The sequence below is a fragment of the Budorcas taxicolor genome, chromosome 2 (genome assembly GCF_023091745.1).
Source record: "Budorcas taxicolor isolate Tak-1 chromosome 2, Takin1.1, whole genome shotgun sequence".
NCBI lineage: Eukaryota > Metazoa > Chordata > Mammalia > Artiodactyla > Bovidae > Budorcas > Budorcas taxicolor.
In genome coordinates, this window is record NC_068911.1 from 48,831,352 (window position 1) to 48,845,432 (window position 14,081).

A 14,081-nucleotide genomic window follows, 5' to 3' on the forward strand; every position below is an offset into this window, starting at 1 on the left:
AGCTGAAATTGACAAAAACTACCAGCCTCTTCATCCAGCTCTCTCTTGGATGCTGCAAGTGCTCTACTTGCAGCAACTCTATAAAGGAGTTGCTTCAGACAGTTCCGGGCAATTTGATGGTTGGGTCAGTGGAGGGATAGATTCCTAGAGCTTCCTACTCTGCCATCTTCCTGAATACCACCCACAACACAATTTGTATTTATCTATATACAGTTTGTACTTGATCTTGTGTCCTGCAAACTTGCTAAACTTATTTGTCCTAACAATTTTTTTCTAAGGAAACAATTGGTTTCCTTAGGATTTTATATATACAAGATCATGTCATATCCAAAGAAAGATCATTTTCCTTCTTCCTTTTCCAATATGGACACCTTTCTTTCTTTCTTTTTTCTTTTTTTCTTTTTTTTTTTTTTTTTGGTCTAATTGTCCTAGCTGTAACTTTCATAACTGTTGAATAAATGTGGTGAGAGAGAACATCCTTGTCTTGTTCCTGATCTTAGGGGTAAAGCGTTTAGTCTTTCACCATTACATATGGTGTTTGATGTGGGTTTTTCATAGATGCCACTTAAAAGATTAAGTTCCCTTCTAAGTTTGTTGAACTGTTTTATAAAAATCATGAAAGGGTGTTACATTTTGTAAAATTCTCTTTCTACATCTATTGAGATGATCATGATGTGATTTATTAATTTTTTAAGGTTTTTATTATACATTTTTTAAAGATACTGTTCTGTACATTTTTTGTGTTTGTCTATTTTGGTATCAGGGAAATAGAGGCCTCAGAATGAGTTGGGAAGTGTTCCCTGCTCTTCTTCCTTTTGGAAGAATTTGTAAAGGACTTTTATTTATTCTTCCTTAACATTTTTTTAATATAAATTTATTTTAATTGGAGATTAATTACTTTACAATATTGCATTGGTTTTGCCATACATCAACATGAATCTGCCACAGGTATACATGTGTTCCCCATCCTGAACCCCCCTCCCTCCTCCCTCCCTGTACCATCCCTCTGGGTCATCCCAGTGCACCAGCCCCAAGCATCCAGTATCATTCATTGAACCTAGACTGGCGATTCATTTCATATATGATATTATACATGTTTCAACACCATTCTCCCAAATCATCCCACCCTCTCCCTCTCCCACGGAGTCCAAAAGACTGTTCTATATATCTGTGTCTCTTTTGCTGTCTCGCATACAGGGTTATCATTACTATCTTTCTAAATTCCATATATATGCATTAGTATACTGTATTGGTGTTTTTCTTTCTGGTTTACTTCACTCTGTATAATAGGCTCCAGTTTCATCCACTTCATTAGAATGGATTCAAATGTCTTCTTTTTAATGGCTGAGTAATACTCCATTGTGTATATTTACCACAGCTTTCTTATCCGTTCATCTGCTGATGGACATCTAGGTTGCTTCCATGCCCTGGCTATTATAAACAGTGCTGCAAAGAAATTTTGAAAATTCGTATTTCGTTTTCATTTAGTTCAGAAATATTTAACTTCTCTTGAAATTTCTTTGACCCATGTGTTATTTAGAAGTACGTTGTTTAATCTCAAAATATTTTGGAATTTTCAGTATTCTTGGGCTTCCTTTGTGGCTCACCCGGTAAAGAATCCTGCAGTGCGGGAGACCTGGGTTTGATCCCTGGGTTGGGAAGATCCCCTGGAGAAGGGAAAGGCTACCCACTCCAGTATTCTGGCCTAGAGTATTCCATGGACTGTATAGTCCATGGAGTCACGGAGTCAGACATGACTGAATGACTTTCACTTTTTGTTATTGATTTCTATTTTAATTTTACTGTAGTCTGAAAATGTTCTTTATATGATTTCTATTCTATTACATTTGCTAACATGTGTTTTATGGCCCAGAATGTGATTTATCTTAGTAACTCAACTCTGCTATTAATGGACTCCTCTATCTTGACATTTATACTAATCACAATTTTGCATTTGTTTATGGTTTTAATAACAAATTTTGTCTGTCTAAACATTACAGTTTATCTTGCCTATATTCTTATTGTCTTTGATATGCCTTTTAAATCTTTATAGATAGCCTTTCTGTTCTTTTTTTCTTACAATTTGTTTAAGGAACTCAATTCTTTAATTTTTAGTTTCCCATAGTCTAATTTTTGCCGGTTATACTTAATAGTATAGTAAGACATGATTCTCTATTTTCTGGATCCAGAATCTTGGTCACTTCATATTTGATTTTTTACTTTGGTAGGACTATGTGCAGTGTTATATTCTCTCCATAGGAGTTACTACTGCTACTGCTAAGTCACTTCAGTCGTGTCTGACTCTGTGTGACCCCATAGACAGCAGCCCACTAGGCTCCTCCATCCCTGGGATTCTCCAGGCAAGAACACGAGAGTGGGTTGCCATTTCCTTCTCAACGCATGAAAGTGAAAAGTGAAAGTGAAGTCTCTCAGTCGTGTCTGACTCTTAGCAACCCCATGGACTGCAGCCTACCAGGCTCCTCCATCCATGGGATTTTCCAAGCAAGAGTACTGGAGTGGGGTGCCATTGCCTTCTCCGCAATAGGAGTTACTTACTGCCTGATTTTATCTCTTTTTATAATGTTAGCAGGCAGTAGGAGTATCTTCAAGTTGACTCCTAACTCTTGTTATCATTTTGCTCTCTGGTATAGCAAAATATTCCCAACACATCTTGTATATTTCCTGCTTCTCAAACTGGCCATTTCTCTGAGTCCCTGGTTTCAGTTTCTGGAAAATGGTGCTTAAACATCACAATCTAGGCAGTGGGGTGATTATTGCTATTGAGTATGTGATTGTCTTTAGGACTTTCTAAGTAGACAGGTGTTTAAATAGACAGGTGTTACAAACACATGTTTTATGTGTAGTGTGTAATTGTAAAGTTAGCCCCACCTCCTTTTCATTAGCCACTCTCTGGAAACAAGTCCCTAAGTATAGCCCGCTTCAAGGGATGAGGGACTAAGCTCCAGCTCCTTGAGGGGTCTCTCCTCATTTTTTAAATAGCTGTGCTCTTCCTGCTTTGTCAGAGCACATCAACAGCAGGGGGCATACTACACTCTCCCTGTAAACTTCAGTCAGTATTAGTTCAGCAACTATACATTTAGTGCTTACCTCCAGTCCTTATGCCACTGTCTGTTTTCATTTTGTTGTCTGAAACTTGTTCTCTAATGAGTTCCTCAAGGATTCAAGGTACAATATTCCTTCAGTTTGTGTATATCAGTAATTTTGTCCACACCTTTTGTGACTGACTGTCAGTCTGACTGATTTTAATAAAATTCTTGATTCACATACAGCTTGCCTTTTTGTTTTATAAAGGGTAAATGGAAACTTTACAAGGAAAGTGTATATAATCTTTTCATTCAAACTAGCATAAAAGTGTTTTAAAAGGCTTACTTATCAGTTAATTTCTAGCATTTTAATAGCATGTGATTGCTGCTTTTAAAGCACTCTCAGGGATGTCTGGCTATCAGGGTGCTACAGTTATTGCATTCAGGATGTGAATCATCCCTGCTTTTTCCTCTCATTACATTTGTGCACATTTTCATAGTTTTTCATGGCTCATGATAAATTGCCACAAACATTTAAAAGCAGTATTATTTCAGTGTCCATGCTCAGGGACCCAGCAGAGTATATAGCTGCAACCCTGGTTAGGGCCTCATGAGGCTGCAGTCATGGTATCCACCAGGGGTAGGATATCATCTGAGCCCTCTTTCAGTCTCATGTGGTTTTTTGGTATAATTCATTTTCTACTGAACTCATGATGGTTTGCCCCAAAGGCGGGCTTTTCTGGCCTCATAACTCCAGAAGCCAGGTAGGCATAGTTACCGCAGTAGACAGCAGAGACAAAGCAACAGTCTTTATAGTTTGACTCACTCTGGTGCACAAACCTGTGGCATTTGCTTGTTAATCATGGGGTTACTAAACATTGAAATAGGTAGGAAACCTACTAAATTCTTAATTGATCTGTATAAGCAGAAAAGTTCTGGACTTCCCTGGTGGTCCAGTGGTTAGAAATACACCTGCCAATGCAGGGGACACATCCCATATGTTGCTGAGCAGCAAAGCTGAGTGCTACAACTACTGAGCCCGCGTTCTAGAGCCTTCAAGCTGCAACCACTGAGCCTGTGTGCTGCTTGAAACCCTAGTGCCCTCGAGCCCATGCTCAGCAACAAGAGAAACCACCATAATGAGAAGCCCATTCACTGCAACTAGAGAAAGCCTGTGTACAGCAACAAAGACCTAGCACAGCCAAAAATAAATAAAATTTTTAATTAAAAAGAAAAGTTCTAGGTCAAGTGAATAAAGATCTAGCTCAAGTCATAAAGTAGAGTCACACCCACTTAATCAATTCCCAAACTTGAGCCAGTTGACAGACCCAGAATCTTTTGAATGAAGGTGACGCAAGACCCCTTGAGGAAGAACCCCAGTACACCACCAAAAACATATACTGTTAATCTTATTCCCAGCTTTCCCAAAGGGACATACAGCCTTTTAGCAGATCATCTATGCATTGACGAAAGAGAAATAATCAGACCTTTCATGGACACTGGCTGTGAATAGGCATTGATTTCAAGAGACCCAAAATGTCATGTGCCCTCCAGCCAAATTAGAAGTTTATGGGGTTCTGGACATCAATGGAGTTTTAACTCAGGTCCATCTCACCGTGGGCCCGGTAAGTCCTTAAGCCCATCCTGTCATTACTTACTCAGCTCCAGAATGCAGAATCGGAATAGACATTCTTAGCAGCTGGCAGAATCCCCGCTTTGGTTCCCTGACCTTCAGAGTGAGAGCTATTATAATGGGAAAGGCCAAATTAGAACTGCCTCATCATAGGAATCTTCCCTTGCAGCTCAGCTGCTAAAGAATCCACCTGTAATGTGGGAGACCTGGGTTCAACCCCTGGGTTGGGAAGATCCTCTGGAGAAGGGAAAGGCTACCCACTCCAATATTCTGACCTGGAGAATCCCATGGACCATATAGTCCATGGAGTCGCAAAGAGTCGGACATGACTGAGCAACTTTCACTTTCACTTTCATCCTAAGAAAATAGTAAATTAAAACAACGCCACATCCAAGCAGAGATTGCAGAGATCTGTACCATGACTAAGGACTTGAAAGTTGAAGGGATGATGATTCCCACTATCAGTTCAGTTCAGTTCAGTTCAGTCACTCAAATTCTCCCATGTGGCCTGTGCAGAAGACAGATGCATCTTGGAGAATGAAAGAGGATTATCACAAGCTTAACTAAGTGATGACTCAAACTGAAGCTGCATAGTGGATATGGTCACATTGCTTGGACAAATTAACACGTACCTTGGTACCTGATATGCAACTTGTGGCCTGGCAGATGCCTTTTTCTCTCCCTCTGTCCATAAGGCTTGTCAGAGCAGCTTGCTTTCAGCCTCCACTGTCCTACTGCAGGGGTATATCAGTTCTTTGCCCTGTGTCACAGTTTAGTCCAAGGGATCTTGATCACCTTTCCCTTCCACATGATATCACACTGGGCCATTACATTGACACCATTGTGCTGATTAGACCTAATAAGTAGGAAGTAGGCACTATTCAGACTTCTCAGGTGGCTCAGTGGTAAAGAATCCTTCTGTAACACATGAGACGTGGGTTCAGTCCTTGGGTTGGGAAGATTCCCTGGAGGAAGAAATGGCAACCCACTCCAATATTTTTGCCTGGGGATTCCCCTGGACAGAGGAGCCTGGCAGGCTACAGTCCATGGGGTTGCAAAGAGTTGGACACAACTGAGAACACATGCAAAAGTGTAGGCACTACTCTGGGCCTATTGGTAAGACATGTGTCAGCGGATAAACGTAGCCAATTAAAACCAGGATCCTTCTGCCTCAGTGACATTGCTAGGAGTCCAGTTGCATGCAGACTGTCAAGATACCCTTTCTACATTAAAGAATAAGGCCTCTCCTATAACCAAGAAAGAGGAAATGCCCAGTTACCCTCTGGAGGCAACGTAGTTCTCATTGGGGTTTGTTGTTGTGTTTTGTTTTTAATATAAATTTATTTATTTTAATTGGAGGTGGTTAATTACTTTACAATATTGTATTGGTTTTGCCACACATCAACATGAATCTGCCACAGGTATACACGTATTCCCCATCCTGAAGCCCCCTCCCACCTGCTTCCCCATTCCATCCCTCTGGGTCATCCCAGTGCACCAGCCCCAAGCATCCAGTATCATGATTCAAACCTGGACTGGCGATTCGTTTCATATATGATATTATACATGTTTCAACACTATTCTCCTAAATCATCCCACCCTCTCCCTCTCCCTCTCCCACAGAGTTCAAAAGACTGTTCTATACATCTGTGTATCTCGGGAAGATCCCCTGGCGAAGGAAATGGCAACCCACTCCAGTACTCTTGCCTGAAAAATCCCATGGACTGAGAAGCCTGGTAGGCTACAGTCCATGGGGTCACAAAGAGTCGGACACGACTGACCGACTTTCCTATACAGGGTTATCGTTACCATCTTTCTAAATTCCATATATATGTGTTAGTATACTGTATTATTGTTTTTCTTTCTTGCTTACTTCACTCTGTATAATCGGCTCCAGTTTCATCCACCTCATTAGAATGGATTCAAATGTATTCTTTTTAATGGCTGAGTAACACTCCATTGTGTATATGTACCACAGCTTTCTTATCCATTCATCTGCTGATGGACATCTAGGTTGTATCCATGTCCTGGCTATTATAAACAGTGCTGCAATGAACATTGGGGTACATGTGTCTCTTTCAATTCTGGATTCCTTGGTGTGTATGCCCAGCAGTGGGATTGCTGGGTCATAAGGCAGTTATATTTGCAGTTTCTTAAGAAATCTCCACACTGTTCTCCATAGCGGCTGTACCAGTTTGCATTCCCACCAACAGTGTAAGAGGGTTCCCTTTTCTCCACACCCTCTCCAGCATTTATTGCTTGTAGACTTTTGGATCACAGCCATTCTGACTGGCGTAAAATGGTACCTCAATTGTGGTTTTGATTTGCATTTCTCTGATAATGTGTGATGTTGAGCATCTTTTCATGTGTCTGTTAGCCATCTGTATGTCTTCTTTGGAGAAATGTCTATTTAGTTCTTTGGCCCATTTCTTTTATTGGGTCGTTTATTTTTCTGGAATTGAGCTGCAGGAGTTGCTTGTATATTTTTGAGATTAGTTTTTTGTCAGTTGCTTCATTTGCTATTATTTTCTCCCATTCTGAAAGCTGTCTTTTCACCTTGCTTATAGTTTCCTTTGTTGTGCAGAAGCTTTTAAGTTTAATTAGGTCCCATTTGTTTATTTTTGCTTTTATTTCCAGTATTCTGGGAGGGGGGTCATAGAGGATCCTGCTGTGATGTATGTCAGAGAGTGTTTTGCTTATGTTCTCCTCTAGGAGTTTTATAGTTTCTGGTCTTATGTTTAGATCTTTAATCCATTTTGAGTTTATTTTTGTGTATGGTGTTAGAAAGTGTTAGAAAGTGTTCTAATTTCATTCTTTCACAAGTGGTTGACCAGTTTTCCCAGCACCACTTGTTAAAGAGATTGTCTTTTATCCACTGTATATTCTTGCCTCCTTTTTCAAAGATAAGGTGTCCATAGGTGTGTGGATTTATCTCTGGGCTTTCTATTTTGTTCCATTGATCTATATTTCTGTCTTTGTGCCAGTACCATACTGTCCTGATGAGTGTGGCTTTGTAGTAGAGCCTGAAGTCAGGCAGGTTGATTCCTCCAGTTCCATTCTTCTTTCTCAAGATTGCTTTGGCTATTCGAGGTTTTTTGTATTTCCATGCAAACTGTGAAATTATTTGTTCTAGCTCTGTGAAAAATATCACTGGTAGCCTGATAGGGATTGCATTGAATCTATAGATTGCTTTGGGTAGCATACTCATTTTCACTATATTGATTCTTCTGATCCATGAACATGGTATATTTCTTCAACTATTAGTGTCCTCTTTGATTTCTTTCACCAATGTTTTATAGTTTTCTATATATAGGTCTTTAGTTTCTTTAGGTAGATATATTCCTAAGTATTTTATTCTTTTCATTGCAATGGTGAATGGAATTGTTTCCTTAATTTCTCTATTTTCTCATTATTAGTGTATAGGAATGCAAGGGATTTCTGTGTGTTGATTTTATATCCTGCAACTTTACTATATTCATTGATTAGCTCTAGTAATTTTCTGGTGGAGTCTTTAGGGTTTTCTATGTAGAGGATCATGTGATCTGCAAACAGTGAGAGTTTTACTTCTTCTTTTCCAATTTGGATTCCTTTTATTTCTTTTTCTGCTCTGATTGCTGTGGCCAAAACTATGTTGAATAGTAGTGGTGAAAGTGGGCACCCTTGTCTTGTTCCTGACTTTAGGGGAAATCCTTTCAATTTTTCACCATTTAGGATAATGTTTGCTGTGGGTTTGTCATATATAGCTTTTATTATGTTGAGGTATGTTCCTTCTATTCCTGCTTTCTGGAGAGTTTTTATCATAAATGGATGTTGAATTTTGTCAAAGGCTTTCTCTGCATCTATTGAGATAATCATATGGATTTTATTTTTCAATTTGTTAAGGCAGTATATCACATTGATTGATTTGTGGATATTGAAGAATCCTTTCATCCCTGGGATAAAGCCTACTTGTATGATCTTTTTAATGTGTTGTTGGATTCTGATTGCTAGGATTTTGTTAAGGATTTTACATCTATGTTCATCAGTGATATTGGCCTGTAGTTTTCTTTTTTCGTGGCATCTTTGTCAAGTTTTGGTATTAGGGTGATGGTGGCCTCATAGAATGAGTTTGGAAGTTTACCTTCCTCTACAGTTTTCTGGAGAGCTTGAGTAGGATAGGTGTTAGCTCTTCTCTAAATTTTTGGTAGAAGTCAGAGGTGAAGCTGTCTGGACCGGGGCTTTTGTTTGCTGGAAGATTTCTTATTATAGTTTCAATTTCCTTGCTTGTGATGAGTCTGTTAAGATTTTCTATTTTTTCCTGGTTCAGTTTTGGAAAGTTGTACTTTTCTAAGAATTTGTCCATTTCTTCCAGGTTGTCCATTTTATTGGCATATAATTGCTGATAGTAGTCTCTTATGATCCTTCGTATTTCTGTGCTTTCTGTTGTGACCTCTCCATTTACATTTCTAATTTTATTGATTTGATCCTTTCCCTTTGTTTCTTGATGAGTCTGGCTAATGGTTTGTCAATTTTATTTATCCTTTCAAAGAACCAGCTTTTGGCTGTGTTGATTTTTGCTATGGTCTCTTTTGTTTCTTTTGCATTTATTTCTGCCCTAATTTTTAAGATTTATTTCCTTCTACTAAACCTGGGGTTCTTCATTTTTTCCTTTTCTAGTTGCTTTAGGTGTTGAGTTAGATTATTTATTTGACTTTTTTCTTGTTTCTTGAGGTATGCCTGTATTGCTATGAGCTTTCCCCTTAGCACTGCTTTTACAGTATCCCACAGGTTTTGGGTTGTTGTGTTTTCATTTTCATTCGTTTCTATGCATATTTGATTTCTTTTTTTATTTCTTCTCTGATTTGTTGGTTATTCAGCAGCGTGTTGTTCAGCCTCCATATGTTGGAATTTTTAATAGTTTTGTTTTCCTGTAATTGAGATCTAATCTTACTGCACTGTGGTCAGAAAAGATGCTTGGAGTGATTTCAATTTTTTTGAATTTATCAAGGTTATATTTATGGCCTAGGATGTGATCTATCCTGGAGAAGGTTCCGTATACACAGGTTTGTTGTTTTTGATGATTAGTCACTAAGTCATGTCTGACTCTTTGTAACCCCATGAACTGTAGCATGCCAGAATCCTCTGTCCTCCACCATCTCCCAGAGTTTGCTCAAATTCATGTGCATTGAGTTGGTGATAATATCTAACCATCTCTTCCTCTGTCTCCCTCTTCTCCTTTTGCCTTCAATCTTTCCCAGCATCTGGGTCTTTTCCTCTAACCCATTTACTGAGTGACCCCAAAGCTTCTGGCTTTGAGTGGGGCCCAGAACAAGAGAAAGTTATGCAACAGGTCCAGGCTGCTAAGCTACTCTGCCACGTGGGCCTATGATCCATCACAACCAGTGATGCTCAAACATCAGTTTGGACAGGGATGCTGTCTGGAGCATTTGGCAGGCACTAGTATGTGAAATACATCATAGGCCTTTAGGATTTTGGAGCAAGACCCTCCCATCCTCCATGGATAAAAACAGTCCTTTTGAGAAATAGCTCTTGGCCTGCCTAGTGGACCTTAGTAGAAACTGAATGCTTGACCATGGGTCACCAAATTACCATATGACCTGAGCTACACCTCATGAACTGAGTGTTATCTGACACACCAAGCCAAAAGTTGGGTGTGCACACAGCACTCTGTCATCAAATGAAAGTGTTGTATCTATGCGATTGGGCCTGGGAAGCCCCTGAAGGCACAAATAAGTTGTATGAAGAAGTTGCCCAAATGCCAGTGGTTCCCACGACTCTTATATTGCCTTCGCTTTAGCAGCCACCTCTCTCTTGGCCTTGTGAGGTGCTCCCTACAATCAGTTGAGAGAAAAAAGTCTCAGGCCTGCCAAGGTCCAGCCCCGGTTGGATCCAGGGTAATCAATGGGTGAACGGCGTCAGCATCTAGAAAGAGATTAATTAAAGATATAGAGGGAGATAAAGAGGGAATGTCACAGTTAAGAAAATAGAGGAGAAAAGAGACTGATATTCCTTGGTTTACACAGAAAGCCAATAAAGTCTCAAGACAAGAGACTTGCACCATTTATGTAGGCCACAGGCACCCTCTCAGTCTCCCGAGGGAGTGAAGATGCGGGGCGCCTTCCCATTCAGGTCTTAGAAGCCCAGGCAAATAAGTAAACATGGCAGACCTCTGTGCTCCAGATGGGAATTAGCCTGAAAAGGAGAGTAAGAAAGGAAAGACAACATGGGGGAACCAGACTTTCGAGGAACTGGTCAGTCTCTTCATTTTTCAGGGTAGCTTTTATACTTTAAGTCATACATAGAGATAAATGGAAAATACAAAGTCATGCAGGGTCAGCAGTCCTGACCCTTATCGAGACCAGGCGCTTTTTATGCATGCATACAAAGGTTTTAGGTGGTTTTACATCATCTTCTGGCCAGGGGGCCTGCTAACATTTTATGACCCTTTCCTTCTGATAATGGTCAGTCGACCAGAAAACTTATTTTCTCCAAGGGTGATTTTTCTTAAGTCAGGTGCCACCCTCCAAAGGCACCAGATAAAGTTGCATTCCTACAGGGCAAAGGTGCAGTGGGCTATAATCAAGAGAAGAATTTACTAGCCTAAGGTCTAGCATGATTAATATCAAAGGTTATTACTTATTTTTTCCATATGCCAGCTATATCAATTAATGTATATAGAGGGCAAGGGATATGGGGAGTTAGCAGCAAATATTGGCTCACCAATGAAACCCTCCACTGGTATTATTCTAACAATCCACTAATACTACACTGCTGCTGCTGCTAAGTCGCTTCAGTCATGTCCAACGCTGTGCAACCCTATAGACGGCAGCCCACGAGGCTCCCCCATCCCTGGGATTCTCCAGGCAACACCAGAGTGGGTTGCCATTTCCTTCCCCAATGCATGAAAGTGAAAAGTGAAAGTGAAGTCGCTCAGTCATGTCCAACTCCTAGCGACCCCATGGACTGCAGCCCACCAGGCTCCTCCATCCATGGGATTTTCCAGGCAGGAGTATTGGAGTGGGGTGCCATTGCCTTCTCCACTAATAACTTCTAACTTCTCAAAAGTCTCTGTATTTAGAAAGTTTAGGGCATCTTGTGCCTCTCACGGTTGGGAGGCTGTGAACAATCACATGTGTGGTTGTAAGAGTCTGGATAAACTTGTAAGGCAGGCTAGAGAGCCATCAGAGGAGTTTTAAGACTGAAACACTCTTATTACGCCCAGGAGACTTATTGACTAGAGCTCTAAGTTAACTTTTTCCAGAGAAAGGTGGTGGGGGATAGCCCCCTGTTAATGTCAGCAGAGTTGGCGAAAGGTATAGTACAATAAGGCAGACAGACTCTGGTTTTGGGGGGTAGATGCTCTAGCAGGTCCAGGGGGTCCCTTGAGTCCTGACTCGCCTTTGCCTGTCAGGCCTCTTCCTCATGACCTTTGCCATGGGTGGGATTCTCCACTCTGGCTCCCAGCACAGGCCTGAGCTAAAGATGGTTCTATATGACTTGCAGGCACCACCTGAAAATGGATAGATGTATGATAGTCCCTCTTTGGAACATCCCTGGAGGACAGTGGGGATGGTAAATCCTCCCAGAACTTCAGATAGTGCACCTGGCTGCTCACTTTGCCTGGGAGGAGAAACGGCCAGACGTGTGATTACATACCCATTTATGGCTGTGGCCAATGATTCGGTTGGATATCAGGGACTTGGAAGGCATATGATTAGAAAATTGATGACTAAGACATTTGGGGAGGATGTACATAAATAGACTTCTGTAGATCTGTTCTATGGATACCAGTCAGTCTCTCTCCCCAGTCGCCCCTATTGTCTCCCAACGAGCTCATGAACAAAGTGGCCATGATGGCAGGGATGAACTTTGTGCATGGGCTTCCACTCATCAAGGTTGGCCTCGCTCTGCTCCTAGCATCAAGGAGCAACACTGAGCCCCCAAGTGGCACCATCCCCTGTGAGGACCAGCCAGCCACGTGGTGACAGGTTGATACATTAGACTGTATGGTGGAAGGGGTAGCATTTTGTTCTTACTGTAACAGATATTCTGGATATGGATTTACCTTTCCTGTGTGCAATTCTTCTGCCAAAACTGCCATCCGTGGGCTTACAGAATGCCTTGTATACTGTTACCATGTTCTATACAGCATTGCTTCAGATCAAGTAATTCACTTTATGACAAAATAAGTGTGGCAATGGGCCCATGCTCCCAGAAGTCACCAGTCTTACCAAATCTTCCACTAACCTGAAGCAGCTAGCTTGATAGAATGGTGGAATGCCCTTTTATTTATTATTATTTTTTTAATTGAAGCATAGTTGATTCACCATGTGTTAATTTCTGCCACCTAACAAAGTGATTCAGATATATATATATGCATGTTCTTTTTTTAATGTCCTTTTCCATTATGGTTTATCATAGGATATTGAATATAATTTCCTGTGCTATATAGTAGGACCTTGTTGTTTATCCATTCTATATGTAGTAGCCTACACCTGCTAACCCCAATCTCCCAATCCATCCCTTCCCCAACTCCCTCACCCTTGGCAACCAGAAGTCTGTTCTCTATGCCTGTGAGTCTGTTCATGTCTTGTAAATAGATGTATTTGTGTCATATTTTAGATCCCACACATGAAGTGATATCATATGGGATGTGTCTTTCTCTTTCTGACTGACTTCACTTGGTATGATCATCTCTAGTTGCATTTGGAATGGCTGTTTGAAGACTCAGTTACAGCACTGGCTATGGCAATACCTTTCAGGGCTAGGTCAAGGTTCTTCAATGACTGTATCAATCTTCCCTGAATTAGTGCTCAATATATGATGCTATTTCTCTGATAGCTAACACTCACAGGTCTAGGAATCAAGGGGTAGAAATGGAAGTGGTCCCACTCACTGTTACTCTTAGTGACCTACTAGCAAAACTTTTGCTTTCAATTTCTGTGACTTTGCTCTGCTAGCTTAGAGGTCTTGGTTCCAGCATGAGGAATGCTTATGTCAGGAGAGACAGCAATGATTCCACTGAACTGAAAGTGAAAACTGCCACCTGGCCTCTGCATTCCTCATTACTCTGAATTAACCAGCAAGGCAGAAAGTTACTGTGCTGATTGATCCTAACAGCCCAGAGGAAATCAGACTACTACTCCATGACAGAGGTAAGGAATTATATATCTGGAATACAGGAGTCCTCTTAGGACGTCTCAGTATCTCCATGCCTTGTGATTAAGGTCAATGGAAAACTATAACTCAATCCAGGCATGACTACTTATGGCCCAGACCCTTCAGGAATGAAAGTTTGAGTCACCTCAACAGGTAAAGAACCAGGACCAGCTGAGGTTCTCACTGAAGGCAAAGTGAATACAGAATGGATCGTAGAAGAAGGCAGCTATAAATACCATCTACAA